An 18382-nucleotide genomic window follows, 5' to 3' on the forward strand; every position below is an offset into this window, starting at 1 on the left:
CATACTACGACCGAGCAGTTTTCAATACTGTACATGATCTGTGCCTAGAAAGGAACTGGTAGTAACATCAAGGGAGCAAAACACTAGCTACTGGTAGACAAAGCAGTCAACCGAGAATGGAAGACCAGACATACCAACCTGTGCACTGTCTTGATTGACTACAAGAAAGCCTATGACTCAATGCCTCACATGGATCACACAGTAGAATGCTTGGAACTATACAAGTACAACAGGACTCTAAGAACTTTCATCCAGAACTCAATGGGAAAGTGGAAAACAACCCTAGAGGTCAACTTCAAGCTGATCGCCCAAGTCAACATCAAGTGTGGCATATACTATAGAGATACTCCCCACTGCTGTTCCTGAGGCCTGAACCCCCTCAGCCAGGTCATCATCAAGACTGGTTACAAAATAACGCAACCATCAGCCACCTCCTCTACATGGATGACATCAAGTTGTATGCCAAGAGCAAACAAGATACTGACTCGCCAAATACATACCACCAGGATATACAGCCAAGACATCGGAATGTCATTTGGATGGGATAAGTGTGGTTGGATAATAGCAAGGAGAGGAAAGGTAGTCAGCACTAAGGATACAACTAGCAGATGTAGTGGTTGGCTACAAATACCTTGGAATTCCACAGGCAAACAGTAACCACGAGGAGGCCGCAAGGAAAACAGCAATTACCTTTAAAGGGTAAGGCTAGTCCTGAGAAGCCAGCTGAATGTCCAGGCAATTAACACCTACAACCTCCCGGTCATCAGGTACCCGCTGGCATAATAAGCTGGCAAAGGAGGAGATGGAAGTGACTGACATCAAGACAAGGAAGCGCCTTACAATGCGCAGAGGATTTCACCCCAAATCCAGAACCCTGAGACTGTACACTATGCAAAAGGAAGGAGGCCGAGAATTAGTGAGCATCAAAGCAACTATCCTCCTCCTATTCATACTCCTGTATGCCAGGATGAGTGTCTCTGTGCTGTCCTTCAGCCCAGCCCTTTCAAGCCATTGGTAGGATTTGTTGAGATCAGCCACTTCAGTTATGTTCCGGTGGTACATCCCGTGTAAGGGCTTGTGTAAGGGGCTCCCATGGTTGCTCTTATAGCCAAGCACCTCTAGGATCACTGATGCTGAAGCGTATATCAGCTCATTGGTTTCTGTGATCGTTGCGGTAGGGATCGCTCTCAATGCTGCATTCACATCTTCCATGAGACTTTCTGATGGTACTTCACTTAGCCGTTGTAGTTGGCTTCGGGGTTGCCTGTTCAATCTCGCCATGATCTTATCTTTCAGGTCAGTCGCTGCCTCGCTCAGCATATCTGTGCTCATTGGGACTTCGTACCCAACTTCCGTTTGGGGAGACGGTTAAACCTCCCCTCTGACCTGGCGTCCTGGCTCCCCCTTGCCATAGCATTTGTGTTGTATCTCGTCAATCTCAAGTTGTGATAGCAGTTGCCGTTTGTGGATGTTGGAACACTGAGCTACTAGTTGCTCCGCAGTCAGCCTTGAATGTGGGTTTCTCCGTTGCCATTTGCCGCACATTCTTTGCATTTAACCCCTCTGACTAGGGTTACTTGAGTAGTAGCATTCCAACAGGGCCTTGTTCTCGCATCTCAGCCATTTCTTTCTTGTTCCAGTAGCCCACTTCTCGCCAAGGTGTTCTGGTTCCCCAGCACCTGACGCAGACCTTGTTAGACCGGGGGCGTCTGAGCCGGTATCTCATGTGGTTCATTGTCTCTCATCATGTGAGGTAGGCGGTAGCTTGAAGGGTCTTGCCCAAGGATGCACACTGGATGCTTATTCGCCCTGACGGGGATTCGAACCGGGGTCCCCCGAATGCGAAGTCACAGAACAATTGCCCAAGACTGCAGAGTGTGACAAACCAACCTGTGCACAGCCTGGATCGACTACAAGAAAGCCTATGACTCAATGCCACACACATGGATCACTGAATGCTTGGAGCTGTACAACATCAACAGAACTCTAAGGACCTTCATTGCAAACTCAATGAGGTTGTGGAGAATCACCCTTGAAGCCAATGGGAAGCCACTTGCCAAAATATCCATCAAATGTGGCATATACCAAAGAGATGCACTGTCCCCACTGCTGTTCTGCATAGGTCTGAACCCCCTCAGCCAAATAATAAACAAGACTGGCTATGGATACCGACTCCGGAACGGTGCCACCATAGGTCACCTCCTCTACATGGATGACATCAAGCTGTACGCTAAGAATGAGCGAGACATCGACTCGCTGATCCACACCACAAGGATCTACAGCTCAGACATCGGGATGTCATTCGGGCTCCAGAAATGTGGGAGGATGGTGACAAAGAGAGGCAAGGTAATCCACACAGAAGGGGTCTCACTCCCAGAAGGAACAATAGCAGACATTAAGGACAATTACAAGTACCTTGGAATACCACAGGCAAACGGCAACCTTGAACAGGCAACAAGGAATGCGGCAACAGCCAAATACCTCCAACGAGTAAGGCAAGTCCTAAGAAGCCAGCTCAATGGCAAGAACAAATCCCGGGCAATAAACAGCTACGCTCTGCCAGTGATCAGATACCCTGCGGGAATAATAAGGTGGCCAAAGGAAGAGATACAGACCACAGATGTTAAGACACGAAAGCTCCTCACCATGCAAGGAGGGTTCCACCCCAAATCCAGCACCCTGAGACTATACGCTAGCCGCAAGGAAGGAGGCCGAGGACTAGTGAGCGTGAGAGCCACTATCCGGGATGAAACATCCACGATCCATAAGTACATCAAGGATAAGGCCCCGACAGATGACGTGCTGAGTGAATGTCTCAGGCAGTGGAGAACAGAGGATGAAATGCTGGAAGAGGGACCATCATGGGAGGACAAGCCCTTACACGGGATGTACCACCGGAACATAACTGAAGTGGCTGATCTCAACAAATCCTACCAATGGCTTGAAAGGGCAGGGCTGAAGGACAGCACAGAGGCACTCATCCTGGCTGCACAGGAGCAGGCCCTGAGCACCAGAGCCATAGAGGCCCAGATCTACCACACCAGACAAGACCCAAGGTGTAGACTGTGCAAAGAGGCCCCTGAGACGATCCAGCACATAACTGCAGGGTGTAAGATGCTGGCAGGCAAAGCATACATGGAACGCCACAACCAAGTGGCTGGCATAGTATACAGGAACATCTGCGCGGAGTATGGACTGGAAACCCCTAGGTCAAAGTGGGAAACACCTCCCAAGGTGGTAGAGAACGAGCGAGCAAAGATCCTGTGGGACTTCCAGATACAGACAGACAGAATGGTAATGGCGAACCAACCAGACATTGTGGTGGTGGACAAAGAGCAGAGGAAAGCCGTAGTGGTGGATGTGGCAATACCAAGCGATGGCAACATCAGGAAAAAGGAACATGAGAAACTAGAGAAATACCAAGGGCTCAGAGTAGTTTCAAAGGCATCAGTATTGTATTACTTGGGCAGCTGAAGGCATATGATTCCCTTAAAATGGAAATCAGACTCAAATCTGCCACAACAATGATGTTTAGAATAAAGATATTTAGACACGCCATTTATAAATCAAAGTTTGAAGAAATCATAAATGAAATAAAACAGTTGCGTATACTCCAAAAACTGATTTTTGCCCCCAATAAAACATTTATAATTTTTAAGTATTGTATATATGAAAAATAGGATTTCAAACGATTGTTTTTTCTTTAAATAAACATAATGGAAAAATGTTCAAACACATACCATATGTAGAAAAATCAAATCAGGTTGGTCAATAGGGCTATACCATTAAATTACATAAGTCTTCTTACTGTAAGTTATGTAATTTAATGGTATAACCCTACTGACCAACCTGAGTTTATTTTTGAGTGTAGAATCATAACTGAATGTGTGTAATTTCAACACTGAATAACAACAATAAATCTCTGTCTGTTTTCAGTTTGCAAAGAAGTATGGAAACGTTTTCAGCCTTCGTCTCTTTGGTGGAAGGGTTGTGGTCATTAATGGCTACAAGCTGGTGAGAGAAGCCCTGGTAGAAAGAGGAGAGGACTACACTGATCAACCAATCAAGCAGCATAGCGGCATTTAAAGAGTTGGTTAAGAATACTGGTGTGTGCTGCACCTTTTTAAAATCATATTTATACAGTATTTGTGTGCACATAGGCAACATTTAGTTTTAAAAGCGTTAAAATACAAAAAATTAAATACAAATAACACAATAATTTGAACCCTGAGCAACAGCATCAGAACAGTAGGAATGTAAAGATTCACTAACTTTTAGCTTAATGCTTTACCATTTCCAGATGGTATTGTGTTGTCCAATGGGTCTCCATGGAGACACCAGAGGAGGTTTGCTCTTCACGCTCTCAAGAACTTTGGTTTGGGTAAAAAGACTCTGGAGCTGTGCATCCAGCAGGAGTGTCACTATCTCACTGAGGCTCTAGCACTTCACCAAGGTACCAAATATCATTTTGGTTTAATAAATGTATTAATTAATCATTAGAATCAGAATCATTACTATCACAACAATCTTTGCTCCAAATCTACATTGGGAAATCAGGTGCTTGTGCAAAAGTGCATGTGATTCACTCTTACAGCTTAATTTAATTATTATATCACCTTGTTGGTTTTCAAGGTTTGTGACTCAGAATGAAAGTTAATTGGTGCGAGCACTTCCTGGTCTTTGGTCAGGTGAAATTTTGTGCAAAACAAAATGGAAAAGATGATGTGCAGTGGTGCATGCAGTGGGGTTGTTTATTTATGTACATACATATATGATATAAAGAACTAGATTAATTTACTACAACCACTAACATCAGGCTACTGTGTTTTTGAATTCTCCTGTCTGGTGTCTGTGCTTGTGGTCGCATAGATCGCCAACACTCTCCCGAGGTTGATGAAGTGGCTGCCTGGACCTCACAAGACGATCCCAGCTCTGGTAGAAGAGATAAGTTCCTTCACAAAGACCAAGATCAGAGAGCACAAAGAAACCCTGGACCCCTCCTCACCCAGAGACTACATTGACTCCTTTCTCTTAGAAATGGAAGAGGTGAGTCTACACAAAAGAAATTACTGTATTCTTGCCCCTAATAAAACATATTTATATTTCTTAAGTATTGTATACATGAAAATAGGATTTCAAATGATTGTGTTTTTTGAAATAAACAAATGCAAACATGTAAAAAAATGAAATAACCTTTACTTAAACCTATGAAATAGGTTCGTCTTTAGTGTTACACTATGCCATTAAATTACATAACTTAGAAATAAAGGATTACTTTAAGTTATTGCAATTTTTTACATAAACCTTAGATTTTGTTCAAATACCTGATGTACATGAAATGAGGAATTTCATAATAACGTTAACTATTTAATGAGTTCATGGTTATATAACATATCTATATAAAATGAGATACTGTAAGACACACTTTATTGATTTCCATGGGGAATGTTTGTTTTCTGGTGGATTCAACTAGGTTGAAACTGACAATCTTATGTTGTCCACACTGAAACTACTGTATAGCCACTGAGCCATTGGAGCACTATTTACAAAAGTGTTGAAGGAATTGGTACATTATTGGAAAAGCAATAGCAAAAATAGCTAGCCTAGCTGTTTAATTTTGAATTATGTTTATATATTATATTTCAGTGTTCATTTGTACCCAATCAGCCTTATTTTATAGTTATATTTATATACAGTATAACCTTTTTAAAATATATACAATATCAATACATTAAATGTCACCTCTTGCGTAATATTTATATGATGAAATTAAATTGAAATTTTACATGTAATTAAATTAAATGAAGTTTTAGGCCTCATTATTTTTTTGAATGTGTGTTCACTTTGGTCTAGTTAACAAAGAGTCTAAAGAACTAAGAAATTGAGTACTTGCTGGTTTCTGTCACACAGAAGGAAGGCAAGGGTTCTAGATTTGATTTAAACAACTTGTGCTTTTGCACAATGGACCTGTTTGGTGCTGGAACTGAAACTACCACCACTACTTTACACTGGGGACTGTTGTACATGATCCACTACCCTCACATACAAGGTGTGTTTGTTTGCCTTGTGTTTACTCTTGAACATCATGACATCATACACAGTTCATAGATTCACTGTTTCCTGTTTCCACTGTGAACAGAGCGAGTCCAGGCTGAGATAGATGCTGTGGTTGGTTCCTCCAGACAACCTTCTGTGTCTGACAGAGACAACATGCCCTACACTAATGCTGTCATCCATGAGATCCAGAGATTTGGTGATATCGTACCAGTTGGTGTGTTTCACATGACAAGCAAAGACACTATCCTTAACAACTACACCATCCCAAAGGTACAGGACAGACAACTGAGAAGCAATTACCATACTTATTGTACTTCAGAAGAGATCCTTTTTATGTTTTTTTTTTCGAGGTTTTCATACAGTATCTACATATTAAATGTGTTGGTACTTGCAACCACCTTTTCCTTCAATATTATTTCCTGGGGGAAACTCCACACTCCTTCAACCCTCAACACTTTCTAGACCAGGATGGCAAATATAGGAAGAGAGAGGCCTTCCTTCCTTTTGCAGCAGGTGAGTCACAGCTAATACTAAATACTTCGCTACTGGTTGATTAATAGGGAACAGGGAGTAACATGAAGTCAGACAAGCCTCGACAGACTGGAGCACAAAACGCAAAATCCATGACAACGTGGGTTTAGACTTACAGCAGTCTACCCTGTCCTCTGGACTTTTGTTAGCGTCCTCTTGGTTTGCTGTTGTTTGTCATGTAATTTTGTAATCAGTTTGATTAGCGTCATCGTTTTTAGTGTTTTAATTAGTATTATAGGGTCTAGTTTGTGCACAGTCCCTGTCAGTTCGTCTAATGGTGATACGTGGTGCCTTGGTGATGTTCGCTGATGTCTGGTTTGTACTTGTTCAATATTTCTGTGTCTATTGAAGTAGTTGCCATGTTATTTTCTTAGTTTGACCTTACATACAGTAGTACATAAGGTTTTCTGCATTTAGCAGTGATTTTTTGTTCCTGTTTATGTTTATGTAGATCACTTTGTTTTTTTCTGCTTAGCAGCGTTTTAAGTTAGTTAGTAATTTACTTGTTTGCCTTTGTTCCTGTATTTTATTATTTTATTATTTAATTAACCCTACGCAGTGCTGTGGATTTAGACTGGATCAATGGCAGCAGTGTTTTAGTGTTTCTGTGTGTTTTTCTGCTGTTGGCTGATCTTTGGAAGAACAGAGCCCCAAAAAACTTCCCTTCAGGTCCGTGGTCCCTGCCTGTGATTGGAGACCTTCATCGCATCATATTCGCCAGCCTTTCTTCTGCAGCTCACTGAGGTATGAGTTCAGTCGTTTTTACAGTTTGTATGTTGTTGGTCCTGTAAAAGTCACTCAGTTGCCACCAGATGTGGTTTAGATGGTGTAAACTGTACTGGGACTAAAAAGTTGTTCATTGGGTTCTTGTTGCATCTCGTTTTAAGAGGCATCCATTGGCAGCTAAAGCTTAAATGCAATTATCATATGTTTGGAAAAGATAGTCCCTATGGAGCCAAACCGGTGCCATAAGTTTTGAAAATGAAATGAAAACATTTTATAACTGAAAGCCTAAATACTGGTGTTGTAACTTGAAGAAAAAATAAAAGTGTATTCAAAGTGTTTTTTACAATTTCCAATTCAAATATAGACTTATTTTTTTTAGTTTCAGATTTTAGATTTTCTAATCTTGTTTCTTTTATCTTAGAAATTTTTTATCTTATCTATCTTTTTTTATCTTAGAAATTTTAGAACAGGGGACAAGACTTGCAGAGCTGTGCATGTGGGACCGCCACTTTAGACCGCAACGCCACTGTGACACCTTCCAGATGTTGGCAGAGAGTATTCACATGCTGTCTGTTATACATTATACCTTAGTATGTTTCTACTGCAATTCTACTAAATTCAACTGCAGTGTAGTAGAATAATGCTACACCGCAGAATCAGTGTAAAAGCATGCTTTTCTATTCCCCTGGCCAGGGGAACTTTGAAAGGTTTGACATTCTTGACTTCTTGCAGCCAATACATCACAGCAGCTTTGGACGTTATCACGCCATTCAATGGTCATTATCAGTAGTTATCAGCCCATAAGTATGGGCCGGTAGGTGAATAGGTGCAGTAGGTTGCCGTCACTGATCCGTAACGTTGATCACGGCTCGAATGATTTGACCAGCAGAGTCAGTAGGGGCGCTGTTGAGCGGTTTTTGTTCAGACGGGAGGATCTAAGTTTTCCATTTTGATTTATTAGAAAGCATAACTTAGCAAATAGACCCCCCACCCATTATCTGAACCTAACCCTAATCACAATAACGTCCAAAGCTGCTGAACGTAGCAACTTACCTAGATGCTAGCGGTTAGCGAGTAGGTAGAGCAGGCACCTACTGGTCCGTACGAATGGGTCCATAAGTTTTGATCAGCCCATTCGTTATGGGTGATAACATTTGAAGCGGGTGTACGTAACATAGAAAGTCAAGCTTTACCTTGTTAGAAAGCTGAGACATTTGTGATTCTGAGCCTATAATAAGAAATAGGTTTAACTAACAATAAAAACATTATAATTCTAAATGCCAAAAAAGTCGGAATTAAGTTAAGGTCAGTGCTCCTTACCTCCTAACCCTAGAGCACTATCGCCAGGTGATTTTCACCCCACCAAAAGTATTTAGATGATTTTCAATATGTTTTTAATTCTGTTTTTTCTGAGTTTCATGGTTCCCTGGGTAGCTTCAACAGTTTTCTTCAGTAACTTTCAAGCATGTTTTTAGGAAATTCCTATGCTTATATTTTCCATTTTGTTACATATACCACAGTTGAAAAGAAAAGAAAACCACTCTAATTTATCATGTGTTGTCATATTTTGATCTTAATTCTTTTTTTGGGTATATTATATGTCGGGTAAACTTACCCAACAATAGTGATGGTGTAACTTCTTATAGTTAAAGTGTTAAACGGGTGAAAGTCACGTCAAACATTCATAAATGCATACATGTTCCATTTTGTCGCAAGGATCCAGGGAAGGAAACAAAAAAAGCTTTTACTGTAGGTCTAACACAAAACACAGAACACAAACCTTAAACTAAAAGACTTTTTTAAGGCCCTTTTTCATGCCTGTATATTTCTTTTATATAAATCAGTGTAAACACTACTGCATATTTGTTCTTTATTGGAATCTTAACAGAATATAAGTGGTTTTGTACATTCAGTTTATAAAATATCTCAAAACAGACACTGTTTTTGTCCCTAATTAATTAGTTAATTAAAATCCAGATGATTAGAGAAATCATCTCATGTTTGTGTAACTGTTACTTTGCTTCATTATAACTAACATATTCTGTTTTGTTCTTTGAAAACCACAAATGAGTTTCCTTGCCAATGACACCAAGCTCAACAATATAGGCCTTATCATTTAGAAACCAATTTAGTTTGAGTATCGCCTAATTGGCTCCTAATGCACAAAATAGGGAAAACAATAAGGTTAAAAGTGTGCTTACGCATGGATACTAAACACTTTTAACAACACCGAAGAACCCACATCTCCAGCATTTGAAGACTACAGTATGCTAATAAGAACAAAGGTTTTGTTTTGAAACAAATAACGGTATTTAGTTGAGTCTCAACACATTCAGTTAACACAGTAGATTAGCAGGTTTGTGGTGTCATTAATTCCTAATTTCTTTAAGCGTCATTGAGTTTGTTTTTTTCCCCTAAGGCCTTGTGATGTCCAATGTTTCCATGGAGACACCAGAGGAGGTTTGTTCTTCACACTCTTAGGAACTTGGGTTTGGTGGAAGGGTTGTGATCATTAATGGTTACAAGCTGGTGAGAGAAGCGCTGGTTGAAAATGGAGAGGACTACACTGATCGGCCCACCTTGCCGGCATATGTTGCAATAATTAGGAGCACTGGTATGCGCTGCATCTCTTAGCAAAAAATTAATTATATTAAAGATTCATTAACTCATAGTCCCATTTGTTACTGTTTCCAGAAGGTCTTGTGAGGGCAAGTGGTTCCCCCTGGAGACACCAGAGGAGGTTTGCTCTTCACACTCTCAGGAACTTTGGTTTGGGTAAGAAGACTCTGGAGCTGTGCATCCAGCAGGAGTGTCACTATCTCACTGAGGCTCTAGCGCTTCACCAAGGTACCAAACATCATTTTGTAACACTGATTTAATCAATGTATTAATTTATCATTAGAATTAAAATCATTCTGAAAATCTAAATAGAAGCAGGTGCCTTAGCCCATGTGCAGGTGATTCTCTGTTGACTTGTTGAATGAAAGTCAGCTGCAGTCAGCACTTCTTGGTCTTTGGTCAGGTAGATTTTTGTGCAAAGTGTGTATTAAGAGTGGTCCATTGTCTTGAGTTGGCTTTGGTATGGTGCCTAAAACGTACAGTATTAAAACCATTTACACCAAACTGATTTATGTCTGTTCCATCATGATTTCACATGTTGCTGATGTGCTTTGTTCTCGCAGCAGATGTGAGCATGGTAACTGCTCATGGAATGAGCAGTTTACAGCAAAGGCCACTTCCTCTCACTGAAGAGAAGACAAGGATTCAGCTCATAATATGTATTGCATTCTGGGAGGTGCATAGTCACAGTACGTGGGAAATATTTTCTGCACAAAGCAAGCATTGGGCTCATCAGATAAGGAGGCTACACACCAGTACTCACACACCTATTTCTTGCAGAGCAGAAGGGAGGAAACTTCAAAGCTATGGCACAGCTAACGAGGCTTCAGCAAAATATGTTAAATGCAGTATTTTTCAACACAAATGGTGTAATTACTTGAGCACATTGAGGGCATGCTGAACAGTTAATGACATTTTATTCTGGTACATTTTTGCAACATCGATCGTTATTTTCTTAGTCTCAACATAAGCCAAAACATGTAGGTCTGAGAGGTTCACAGGTTACTTGATACTGTAAGTTGTCTATACGGTTGACTGTAATTAGAAATCACAGCTGTGTGAATTTACAAATGTACAATAAATAAAGTTTGTATGTGTAAACATTCTCTCTTTTGTTGACAGGAAAGCCTTTCAACACTCCGTCATTGAAGAAAATTTGATTTGTGAAACTTATAAATGATCTGACCTGTGCTTTCATTTATTTAGTTTTTTATTATTTTTTAATCCTTTTTTTCCTGAGAACTGTGCATTTGGATCTTCTCTGTATATATACATATATATACAGTACCTCTTTACAACACCAGTCTGTTTCTCTTAGTTAATAATTACACAGTACAACACTGTTTTTTTTGGAACAGGTTCCCAGCCTCTTTACTATAGGACTTATAAAGCTGAGGACTGGAGGATCTGCTTCCTTTGATGCTCATTTTTAACCAGGCTTATTACTCTGCCATAGAATTACACACAATTGTATTTTTAAGGCGAGGCAAGTAAACAAGAAGATTTTTAAAATATTGTTTGAGTAAACAAAACTTTTACACTATTAATCAGACTGAACACTGTGAAGACTCAGTTATCATAAATCAGTGATCAGATGGAGACCCAACACAGTGCTGTGGGTTTAGACTGGATCAATGGCAGCAGTGTTTTAGTGTTTCTGTGTGTTTTTCTGCTGTTGGCTGATCTTTGGAAAAACAGAGCCCCAAAAAACTTCCCTCCAGGTCCGTGGTCCCTGCCTGTAATTGGAGACCTTCATCGCATCATATTTGGCAACATTCATCTGCAGCTCACTGAGGTATGAGTTCAAACATTTTTAGAGTTAGTATGGTATGGGTAAATGTCACTCAGTTGCCACCAGATGTGGTTTACAATAGATGGTGTAAACTGTTCTGGAACTAATACTGGCTCTATTTGCCCCCGTGTTTGCTCTGGGTTCTTCCAAATAGATTAACTCTAAAAGAATAGAAAGTGTTGCTCATTGCAGGTCAAGAAAAATTGGCAAATTACTTTAGTCTGATATTTAAAAAATAATAGTAAAAGTAAATAAGTGAGAATAATTTTTAATTATTAGACATTAAATACTGTGTTTGTGGGGCATTAGCTCTGTATTTCTTAGGCAGCTGAAGGCATATGATTCATTGAAACTGGACACTGTATACTAAAATCTACCACCACAATGATGTTTAGAATAAAACAAGCCCAGAAGCTCCATCCAGTCTAAGCATGATCGACTATGCTAGCTGTCTTTGGTGAGCTTTTAATCCCGCTTTCAACACCGAAAAATAACAATAAAAATCTTCTGTCTGTTTTCAGTTTGCAGAGAAATATGGAAATGTTTTCAGCCTTCGTCTTTTTGGTGAAAGAGTTGTGGTCGTTTATGGATACAAGCTGGTGAGAGAATCACTGGTTGAAAACGGAGAGGACTACACTGATCGACCCATCAAACCGGCGTTTGAAGAATTGATTCAGAAAGCTGGTACTGTACAGATGGAGCGGTTCATTTTCGCTGATTTTAGTCGACTGTCAGTGCCCTTTCTGACGCTGATCACACACTTATCACACCTGTCACGATCGCACGGATGAGGACCCACATGCACAGCACAACACAGCTTGGAAGGTGATAAGGAAGGTTTTATTCCAGGTTATGCGGGTTCCACGAGGACAGGCAGAGACGGCGTCAGGGACAGGCAAGGTTCATACATGAGCGGTGGGATTACTATACCGAATCGTCGAGCGCAGGATCGTGGTCAGGCAGGCAAGGTCGGTAACAGGCAGAGTACAACACCAAGGCAGACAGAACAGGCAGGGATTAGGCAGGCTCAGAATCAGCAGTCAAAAAACAGGGTACACGAAACACGGCCGGATAGAATCAATGAACTGGGACTATGACGGGAACACACAAACAATAATCTGGGGGAGAACTAAGGCGACAGGTGGTGGTTAAATACAAGACGTTGATTACTGATATAAAACAGGTGTGTGTAATGAGGACCGGGAGTGAAGCGGGAACTGCTGTGGTGTGACCAGTAACGGAAGTGCTTACAAAATAAAACCGGAAACTGGAATCAAAAACAGAAAAGTCCTTTCAAAATAAAACCAAGAACGAAAACCTGACAACACCCTCATGAGCCGACTGTCAGCAGCCCCCCTCCTTGGTCTGTCTGGGGAAGGTGTTAAAAATGTTAAAGAGGCCACTCCCATTTTAGCACCAAAGATGCAATTCCAGGCTAAAACCAAAAGGTGGAGCTTTAGTATCTGACCTGTATGCCTGTACATCTGACCTGGGTCAAATACCAAATATATGCACAATTCTGACATAGATCTGATAATACACTGTTTGCTAGGGCAGACAGACAAACAGACAGACAGACAGACAGACAGGCAGACAGATAATAGTCTGTCTAAACATTCAACAAAAAAAGTTGAAAAAACTTGAAAAGTTGACTTGAGTTGAATGTTGAACTTGCTTTTTTTAATCATAGATAATCATCGGCAGCTTACGCTGCCACAGCTGCCAAACTACCTTCTGTAGGTTTATCAGTTGTATTGTTGTATTAGGTTGAATTGGACTTTACTAATGTACCTAATGAAATTCTTAAATTCTCATTCTTTATATTCGCCATGTTCACTTGTAGTGATGTAGTGATGGATGTAGTGTGTGTCAGTCTACCTGCTTCAGAAGCTGTTTCAAATTAAGAATTTGAATTTAATTCTTCTAATCAAGCTTAAATGAACATAACAATAGAGAGCTTCTTTTCAGACAACGACCAATCCACAGCACTAGTTAGACTGGTTTCACACTAACCCCTTCTCCCCAAAGCACCAGAGTCCTGCAGTGCTGTTACCTGATGTGATGTAACCAGATACATTTGTGAACTACTTAAACTGAGAATTCTTCAGAGATCCATCTCTTCAAAGAGCCTAGTGGTTAAAAAACACAACTTCCCACCAGTTTTTTAAACAAACCGTTTGTTAGTTGGTGGTTTAATATAAGAAACTTTTAAATCCTGAAGCCATAAACTTAACACTTTCTTTTTATAGTAGTGTAGTATAGTTTTAATTTTTAATAAATAACTTAAAGATTTTCCCTGAAAACATGGAAAGTCATCTTCCCTTTAGAGAAATAGAATCAGAATAGCAGTAAATTAACTATACTGAACATTGACTAACCTATAGTCTCATGCTTTACTTTTTCCAGAGGGTCTTGTGAGGGCAAATGGTTCCCCCTGGAGACACCAGAGGAGGTTTGCTCTTCACACTCTCAGGAACTTTGGTTTGGGTAAGAAGACTCTGGAGCTGTGCATCCAGCAGGAGTGTCACTATCTCACTGAGGCTCTAGCACTTCACCAAGGTACCAATTTTGTTTGTTTTCAGGTGTTGTGGCTCAGATTGAAAGTCAATTGCAAGTATGTATTAGAAATGGTGCATTGTCTTAGGTCATGGTGAAGTGGCTCAAGTTCTGTTTTTTCACCAAACAAATGTACTGAAACCAATTGGATTAAACTAATTTATATTGGTTCCATCATGATTCCACATGCGCTGGTGTGAATTTGTTCTTGCGGCTGGTGCAGGTTTCTGAGCATGGTCATTGCTCACAGAAGTTGACTTTAAGCGTTGTCCTTCAATGTCTAATCAGTCAATGAACCAGCAATGTAAACAGTAAACTGTTCACAATATATGAAATTCTTTGAGGACATGCTGAGCAATTGTTAGTCAGCCTGTAGATCTGAGGTGTTTACAGGTTCTGTAAGTTGTCTGTATAGTTGATTGTTATTAGGAATCTCAGTTGTGTCACTATAAATTTACATTAAATGCAGTTTGTATCTGTGTAAATATCCCCTTCTTTTTGTTTGACAGGAAAGCCTTTCAACGCCAAGTCACTGATAAACAATGCTGTGTCCAACATCATCTGCTGCCTGGTGTTTGGGGAGCGATATGAATACAGTGACAAGCAGTACCAGCGCATTCTTCATTGTTTTAATAAGATAGTCCACAGGTACAGACACATGCCCATTGTGAACAAAATATACACCAGTGTTGTATTACATTCAATTTTACAAATTAACATATAAGAAAAAACTAAGAAACTGAAGATGAACATAAATGTGTCATTAATGGTGGAAGACATTCTCAGTTAAAAGTCATAAGTACAAACAAAATGTGAAGATGACCCATTGCAAGTTTAATGTTTACTTACAGTAGGTATGAAGTTTTAGAAGTTATTATTTAGAATATTATATACTAACTAGTGGTGGGCGATACTGTACTTTGGTATTGATCTGATACCAAGTACATACTGAACGCAGTGTTTTGTGTTTTGTTTCAAATTGTATTATTAATTTAATAAATCCCAACAGTAAATATAAATATATAATATAAATTGGTGGTGTTACCACTGCATTTAACAGCCTTTTTTTTTCAGATTGTACAGGTTGCCATTGTTTCATTTCTGGCTTTTCCCCCTCCTGCTTGTTTGTTTCCTGGCCCGAGTCGTTAAGTCAAGTGTGATCTCAAAGCGAGGGAGGGCTGAGGGGGAAGGGAGGGGTGCTGGTGTGTGTCTGCTTCGCTCTGGCATAGAGGCAGAGGCACACCACTTACACACAGGCATTTAGAGATGCAGACAGACAACATAGTTAGGTCGTTTGAAGACTACGAGTAAAAATTCAACCAAAGTATCAATATTTTTGTCGGGGGAACAATATTTATCAATACTAGTGTTGGTATTGATATTATCGATGTTAGGATCGATCCGCCCACCCCTAATACTCAATAAACTAGATGGAATTTTTAACATATTGTTTTTACACATAAATGTACTGTTGTGACAGTTCAGCCCCAGTTGTCCTTGTTCTGTTTGGTGTCTGTGTTTGTGGTGTGTTGTCATTTCTGTTCTACGTCCTGTCTGTGCCTGGTCTGATTGTGCTAATCACCTACACCTGTTACCGTATCCTCTACTTAAAGGTTTCTCAGTCACTTGGCCTTTGTTGGACCATCGATGATGTTGTCAGAATCATGCTTGGGGAAGGACCCAAGTGCACAGCTCTGAGACTGAGTGACCTCAGGGTGGCACCCACCTTTGGGTGACCTGGGTTCCCTATGTCTGGGGGTGCCTGCCTGTGCCCGGAGGGGTGTTTCCCCCATGGGACACTACCCCTGCTTGGGTGAGGCACTGCCTGCCCTAGCAATCCGGCATGCTCTGGTTCCTGCGTGCTCTTTTCTTTGAGCCCTGGGCTGGGGTTGGGCCACCCTGCACATCCGTACAGTTTGTGTATAGGTTTGAGAGGAGATCCACATGGGGCAAGCTTGAGCATGCGTGACTAAGGGAATGTGCAAGTGAAACAGAGGAAGGAGGGTGGTTCTGCCTGCCTGGGCTTGGTGCCCCATGTAATAGTACCATGGTCCCTGGGTTTGGCTTGACTGTTTCTTAGGTGGTGGGGATCTGCTCAGCAGACCCTGGCGTCTTGCTTCCCAACTACATTACCACACTCATCCACTTAGGTCAGTCCCCAGTGTGAGGACTGGGCTACTGGGTAAATGGTATGTTAACTGGTCCACATTTATATAGTAGCTTCTTTCATTCACTCTCACATTCTCACACAGATGACAGCAGCTCCCATGCAAGGCTAGCTTGAACAAGGAGTAACTTGGGGTTCAGTGACTTGTCCAAGAACACTTCGACAAATTGACCATGGTGGGACCCGAACCGCCAACCCTGGGGTTAGATGGGCGACCTCCCAGCCAACTGGGCGTATATCTAATATTACATGTACACATTACACTGGTGTAATAAATTGCCATCTCGGGGTGTAGCTGCTAGGTTCCTCTCATCACCCTGGGCTTCACAAGTGGCATTGTTCATGCACCAATACCTGTTGTGGTGAATGATCTAGTTAAACTTGGGGAAGTTATAGCAGTTTAATACTGACATTACTTCATGAAACCAGGTATTAAAGTGTGACTTTTGATATTGAATTGCAAAATATGAAATGCATTTTTCAAACTGAACAATTATATTGAATTGCCAATTGACAAATGTATTGATATTTGAATTTTCAGTCTGATAGATTTCCATAGTGTCTTTACTTTCTGTTGCATAGATAGCCAACACATTACCAAGGCTGATGAAGTGGCTGCCTGGACCTCACAAGACGGTCGTCGCTCTGCTACAGGAGATAATTGCCTTCATAAAGACCAAGATCAATGAACACAAAGAAACCCTGGACCCATCCTCACCCAGAGACTACATCGATTCCTTCCTCATAGAAATGGGAGAGGTGAGTCTGTCGTCGCTTTGGTTTAGTTTACAATAAGTCTAAAGAATTGTGATTCTTGCTAATTAATTATTCTGGTTTCTGTCACATCAAAGGATCACAAGGATTCCAGGCTGAGATAGATGCTGTGGTTGGTTCCTCCAGACAACCTTCTGTGTCTGACAGAGACAACATGCCCTACACTAATGCTGTCATCCATGAGATCCAAAGAATGAGCGACATCTTCCCCCTCAATGTGCCTCGCAGGACAAGCAGAGACACTGTCCTCGACAGGTTCACAATCCCAAAGGTAACAATCCCTCTGCTTGCTGTAAATACATTTGGGTTCAAGATCAAAATTAATATGAATATTTTTAGGGCACAATAGTTCTGGCAACACTAAACTCTGTTCTTAATGATGAGTCCATGTGGGAAACTCCACACTCCTTCAATCCTCAACACTTTTTGGAACCTAATGGTAAATTCAGAAAAAGAGACGCCTTCATTCCCTTCTCAGCGGGTGAGTCAGTATAAAGGTTTGTGATAAAACAACGCCTCCTACAGCTGTGAATCAACTTATGTAGTGTTGTGTGTCCTCAGGTAAGCGTGTGTGTCTCGGGGAACAACTGGCCAGGATGGAGCTGTTCCTCTTCTTCACCTCCCTCCTTCAGAGGTTTTCCTTCTCCTCCTCTCCTGGAGAGCAGCTCATTCTGGAGTTCATCCTTGGAGCTACTCGCTGCCCCAAACCGTACCGCCTCTGTGCTGTACCACGATGCTAAATAAATTCTTTTACCATATATTAATTATCTGTGAGTCATTGTTTATATTTCGGTAGACAAAATATCATTGTCTTTGATATACTTTGAATCTGATGAAATGTGAATTGTTGACTCTCTTTTTTGTCATATACTGTATCTATTTTTTGTTCATCAATCATTTCCTGTCTATTTTTCCTCGACAACATGCCGATCTTATTACAATATAGTGTAAGTCAAAGCACAAAGAGGTTTTCTGACTTGTGAGACAAGGGTGCTGGTTCTCCTTATCCTGTTAAAGGGTGGACCAGCCTGGAACATACCCTCCAATTACTCCAGTTACACAGTATTGTTTATTGTGCAACACATCTGGCCTCTCAAATGAAAACCAGTGTTGGAGTTTGACCCTTCTAGCTGGTGATAGAGCTTATTCACATGCTGAGA

General features: G+C 40.9%; 1 pseudogene; it reads left to right on the plus strand.

The window, feature by feature from the left end:
• The first annotated feature begins 3724 nt into the window (after positions 1–3724).
• Positions 3725–17984, plus strand: LOC114852937 (cytochrome P450 2J1-like; annotated as a pseudogene).
• The last annotated feature ends 398 nt before the right edge of the window (positions 17985–18382 follow it).

This window comes from Betta splendens, chromosome 4 (assembly GCF_900634795.4).
Source record: "Betta splendens chromosome 4, fBetSpl5.4, whole genome shotgun sequence".
Taxonomy (NCBI): domain Eukaryota; kingdom Metazoa; phylum Chordata; class Actinopteri; order Anabantiformes; family Osphronemidae; genus Betta; species Betta splendens.